The following is a 6,079-nucleotide window of genomic DNA, read 5'->3' as shown; positions in this document are numbered from 1 at the left end:
GTGAGTTTTCAGATGTATTTTCCGACGATTTGGAGGGTCTTCCTCCAGAAAGAGAGGTGGAATTTTCTATCGATTTGTTACCAGATGCACAACCTATTTCTAAGGCACCTTATAGAATGGCTCCGTTAGAGCTACAGAAGCTGAAAGAACAGCTGGAGGAGTTACTTGATAAGGGTTTTATTAGACCCAGTGTTTCACCTTGGGGATCACCAGTTCTATTTGTGAAGAAGAAGGATGGTTCGATGAGACTCTGTATTGATTATCGAGAGTTGAACCGAATCACAGTGAAGAATAGATATCCATTACCGAGGATCGATGACTTATTTGATCAGCTTCAAGGAGCAAAATACTTTTCGAAGATTGATCTACGGTCAGGTTACCATCAACTAAGAGTGAAGGCAAGTGATATTCCGAAGACAGCATTCAGGACTCGTTACGGACACTACGAGTTTCTTGTTATATCTTTTGGATTGACAAATGCACCTGCAGTTTTCATGGACCTAATGAACAGGGTATTCAAGGATTTTCTGGACAAGTTTGTGATTGTGTTTATTGATGATATATTGGTGTATTCAAAGTCAAGGGAGGAACATGAAGAACATCTTCGAATTGTGTTGGAAACACTACGGAATAACAAATTGTATGCAAAATACAAGAAGTGTGAATTTTGGCTTGATCAAGTTGCATTTTTGGGACATATTGTATCAGCAGATGGAATCAAGGTGGATCCAGCCAAGGTTGAGGCTATTACCAATTGGCCAAGACCTAGCACTGCGACGGAAGTGAGGAGTTTCTTGGGACTCGCGGGCTACTATCGCCGATTTGTAGAAGGCTTTTCGACAATTGCGATGCCATTGACACAGTTGACTCGAAAAAGCAACAAGTTCATATGGACCGATGAGTGTGAGACTAGTTTTCAAGAATTGAATAAGAGACTTGTGACATCACCAGTATTGACACTACCATCAGGATTGGGAGGCTATGTGATTTATAGCGATGCTTCGAAGAAGGGACTTGGCTGTGTATTGATGCAACATGGAAATGTGATTGCCTACGCTTCAAGACAATTAAAGCCTCATGAGGTGAATTATCCGACACATGACTTAGAGCTTGCAGCCGTCATTTTTGCATTGAAGATATGGAGACACTATTTGTATGGTGATAAGTGTGAGATCTTTACTGACCACAAGAGTTTGAAGTACATATTCACGCAGAAGGAGCTTAATATGAGGCAAAGACGATGGATTGAATTATTGAAAGACTATGATGTGAGCATTCAGTATCATCCCGGCAAGGCTAATAAGGTTGCAGATGCTTTAAGCAGGAAAGATTTTGGAAATTTGGCCGCTTTGGTGACGCAACTACAACCTCTTCAACGTGAGATTGAGAAATTTGGTTTGGAGTTTTATCATCAGAATACAGTTGGTATGGTAGCAAGTTTGCATGTCGAGCCTAGTCTTATCACTAGGATTAAGGCAGCTCAGGATGGAGATGGAGAATTGTGGTCTTTTGTCCAGAATATTGATCCTGAAAAGCAACCAGGATTTCATTTTGATGATCATAGCATTCTATGGATGTATAATCGTCTATGTGTGCCTGCTAACAAGGAACTCAGGGAGGAATTGATGGAAGAGGCCCATGGATCACCATTTTCTATTCATCCAGGTGAGACAAAGATGTATCGAGATTTAAAGGAACACTTTTGGTGGAGCGGCATGAAACGAGATATTGCCGATTTTGTTTCGAAGTGTTTGACTTGTCAACAGGTGAAGATTGAGCACCAGAGGCCAAGTGGCTTATTACAACCATTGGAGTTACCTACTTGGAAGTGGGAGAATATTTGCATGGATTTTGTCATAGGACTGCCTAAGACTTTTAAGAAACATGATGCGATATGGGTGATTGTAGACAGACTCACTAAATCTGCTCACTTTTTGGCAATCCGTGAGAATATGAACTTGGAGAGCTTAGCGCTATTATACAGGAATGAGATTGTTAGACTACACGTTATTCCAGTTTCGATCGTGTCCGACAGAGATCCCAGATTCACTTCAAGATTTTGGAAAGGATTTCAAAAGGCATGGGGCACCAAGTTGAACTATAGCACAGCTTTTCATCCACAGTCGGATGGGCAGTCAGAGAGGACAATTCAGACCTTGGAGGACATGTTGCGAGCATGTGCATTAGAGTGGTATGGAAATTGGGATGACTATTTGCCTTTGGTTGAATTTGCTTATAATAACAGTTGGCAGAGCAGCATTGGTATGGCTCCTTTTGAGGCACTATATGGGCGCAAGTGTAGAACACCTATTTGTTGGAATGAAGTAGGAGAAAAGCTTTTAGAAGGTCCCAATCTAGTCCAAGTCACTACAGATAAGGTAGCAGTTGCTCGAGAAAGACTTGAACAAGCTCGATCTAGGCAGAAGAGTTATGCTGATAAGGGTAGGCGAGAATATGAATTTAAAGTAGGAGACAAGGTCTTCCTTAAGGTATCTCCTCAGAGAGGCATTCAGCGATTTGGTCAGAAGGGTAAGCTAAGTCCGAGGTATATAGGACCTTTTGAGATTCTTGAGAGGGTTGGAGCTGTGGCATATAGAGTTGCTTTACCGCCACAATTGTCACGGGTGCACAATGTGTTTCATGCATCGGTTATGAGGAAGTATGTATATCATCCTAATCATGTTGTTCAGTATCCCTTAGATGCATTTCGTGAAGATTTGTCTTGTGAAGAAGAAGCTGAAGCTATATTGGCGAGGGAGGAGAGAGTGTTGTGCAAGAACACGATCCCTTTTGTTAAAGTTTTATGGAAAAATCATGATGTTCGGGAAGCTACTTGGGAAACCGAGGATTCAGTTCGTGCAAGATATCCGTACCTCTTCGAATCAGGTACTTCACGAGAATTTCGAGGACAAAATTATTTTAAAGAGGGAAGAATATAATACCCCATATTTTATTTGGTACATTGTTGGTGCAATAACTTAGTAAATATTTATTAATTGATTTTAGAATTGAAAATTATGGATAATATTTTATGTAGATAATAGGCTGTTAAAAATTTGAATTTTGTAAGCTATCTTTTAGTTGTTTAAAATTTGAATATGAGTCAAACCAGGTGATAGTTAATAGTTTATTGAGCTACTTATTATATAAACAGAGTCACCCTGTTAGTGCTTTCACACAAAAAAAAACTCATCTTAGAGCGATAGCTAACAAAATGGAAAAATAGTTATATTATATAACTTATGAGTGAGATATAAAAGTTGGTGCATAAGAAAGGAAGCTTTGGATCTACATGTGCAAGAAGGTCAGAGAAGAGCTAACTGGAGTGTCACTGTTAAAATATTGGGTTATTAAAGATTAAGAGAAGGAGAAATAGATTTTTGGGTTATTAAAGATCAAAAGGAGGAGAAAGATAGCTAGGTCGGCCAAAACTTTCAGAGAAGTGTACATCTTGAGGAGGTTTATTTAAAATTTAATTATGTAATTTAAGATGATTACTATTTATATTGTATACTAATATTAATCATTTTATTTTCAGGTTTATAATTATTTGTACACATTTTTTTTACATATTAAATCAGGCTCTAAATTCAGGTAAGTTTTATCAAATTATTATATTATTTGTTTATGTGTTTATATATTGTGTTAGGTTATTGTTTAATGCATGTTTAATTGATTTAATTGATTAATTGTTAATTAGTAGTATTTTAATTAGTCATGTTCCTGTTGTTTTTGTTTTTAATTTTTATGTCATTAAGTTGGTTTAAGAAATTATATGATTCTCAGGTTTTTTTTACATTTTATTAAGTGGATGATATGGTACATTTTAATATTGTTAGTGTCTGGCTAGTTTTGTTAATTATTATTTACTAGTTATGTGTGTGAGTTGTTCACAATATTATCATGTTATATTATGCTAGTTTGTTAATATGTAAAAATATTTGTAAAATAAAATCTATTTTTACAAGATTTAGTTTATTGAGATTTATTAAAATTGACAAAATATGTATTTGTAGGACTAATGATATGCATAGTATTTTATTTTACAGGAGATATGTAGTCAAAATATTTTGTTAAATAAGTTAAGTAATTAACAGTTGGTTGTTTGTTTATCTAAAATTATAAATTGTTTACATTTGTTAATCTTATTATATTTTCCTCATAACATATTTGTTACTTTTTTCAGAACATTATTCAGCCAGTCACGCACTGACACGTGTAAAACATCCACTCCAGCCAGGTGTCCTCCGCTCCCAGAACTAATGGCTACGATTTAAAGGTAACAACCCCAAAACCCTACCCTTATAGCCGAGGAAGGTGAGATTTTGGGGTTAATCACTCTCATACACTCATATACACACACAATCACCTTGCATTTATATCTATCTTCATCTTCCCCAAAAGCGAGTTCTTACTCTCACACCGGAGGCGCCGCGGGACCCAAACCCCTCTTCCGGTGTTGTTTTGTAGGAACCCTACCATAGCTACACCTCCGCAGCGGCGAATGATCCAGGCACGGAGCGGCCCGCCACCAGGAGTTATCAATTATTATGAATATATTACATATTATTGACACAATAAAATATATACATAAAGACAAATATACATTTCTACAAACCAGTGATTTTCTAGATTTTATATTCAACTTTTCGACTAATATTTTGTTACAGCAATGTCATATATGACTAGATGAGCATGTTGGTCTTTGTTACATGTTGCAATGTGATGAGGAAGTGTAGTAGTATTGTACACGTAATAGTCTTTTTGGCCCATTGCTTTAACGTAATTGTAGTTGCACTGCACTCTTTTTTTTTTCTCTCTGTTTTGTCCCGGCTGCTTCTAAAGAAATGTTTTAGCTTGTCCGGTTGTGTTCGAAGTCACCTGTAGTGTTATTTGTTTATTACTATGTGCAGTAACGACTGACGAGTAGTTGTGCCATGAGACATGCACAAATAACGATATAATAAGATAAATAATAGCTATCTTCAATCATATAAAATTCTTAACTAAAAATTATTAATATATATTATAAATAAAAATTATATAAATTATGTAAAAAAATTCATCTCCAATGATACATTCTCCTTATCTATATATAACTCCCGATTTTGGCTATATTTGTTGAACTACTACAAACCTATAAGAAATTTGTAATTTTTTTTTAATCATTTATTATCATATTGAAATAATATATTTTATTTATAACGACATAAAATTTTAATAACATATTATTTTTAAAATATAATTAACCAATATAGCCAATACTATCGAGGTATAATGTGTTATTAATTCAACAAATTTTACATGTTCTTTTACACGTCCGGTAACCAATTATAGAAATTAACAAAACATAAGATATCATGACTCACACAAGATAAATTAAATTAATAAAAATTAATTCTAATAAAAATATTATAATCTTACTAATGATTATTATAAATTCTCATATCTTACACCACTAGTTCTCAATATAGAATTATAAATTACATATGTACTATAATTATATCAAAAATAAATTAATTTTAACACATAAATTTAATGAATAAATAAATACAAAATAACTAACTTACCAAAATTAATACTATTAAAATAGTACCATCAAATTATTAATAATTATAATAAATTCTCATATCTTCCACCATCATATTTTAATACATAAATATTTATTTAAAATATGTATTTATTAAAAATAAAAAATATTAAATTTTTGTATTAGAAAAACAAAGATAATAAAATTTGAGGAATATATATATATATATTAATAAAAATATTAGAATATAAATATCGGTAACCCGCACATATATAAAGCTAGTATTTTTATTAAAAGCAATCTTCATTTTTAATTTATATCTTTCCATTTCTACTTGACCAATCACCGATCACCAAAAACCTTTAAGTAGAAAAATCTTTAATAGAATATCACATAAAATTAAATAAATTTGCAGATAATCTAAACTCTAAACGTATATTCCGTCCGTACCGGTGAATATTATACGTTGACTATTTGCATAGGCTATAATTTCATAATATTTTTTCTATTTTTTTTTTAAATAAAAATTTAAATATAAAACTTTTATTT

The sequence above is a fragment of the Apium graveolens genome, chromosome 4 (genome assembly GCF_009905375.1).
Source record: "Apium graveolens cultivar Ventura chromosome 4, ASM990537v1, whole genome shotgun sequence".
In the NCBI taxonomy this organism is placed as follows: Eukaryota; Viridiplantae; Streptophyta; class Magnoliopsida; order Apiales; family Apiaceae; genus Apium; species Apium graveolens.
This window is presented reverse-complemented; position numbering follows the sequence as displayed.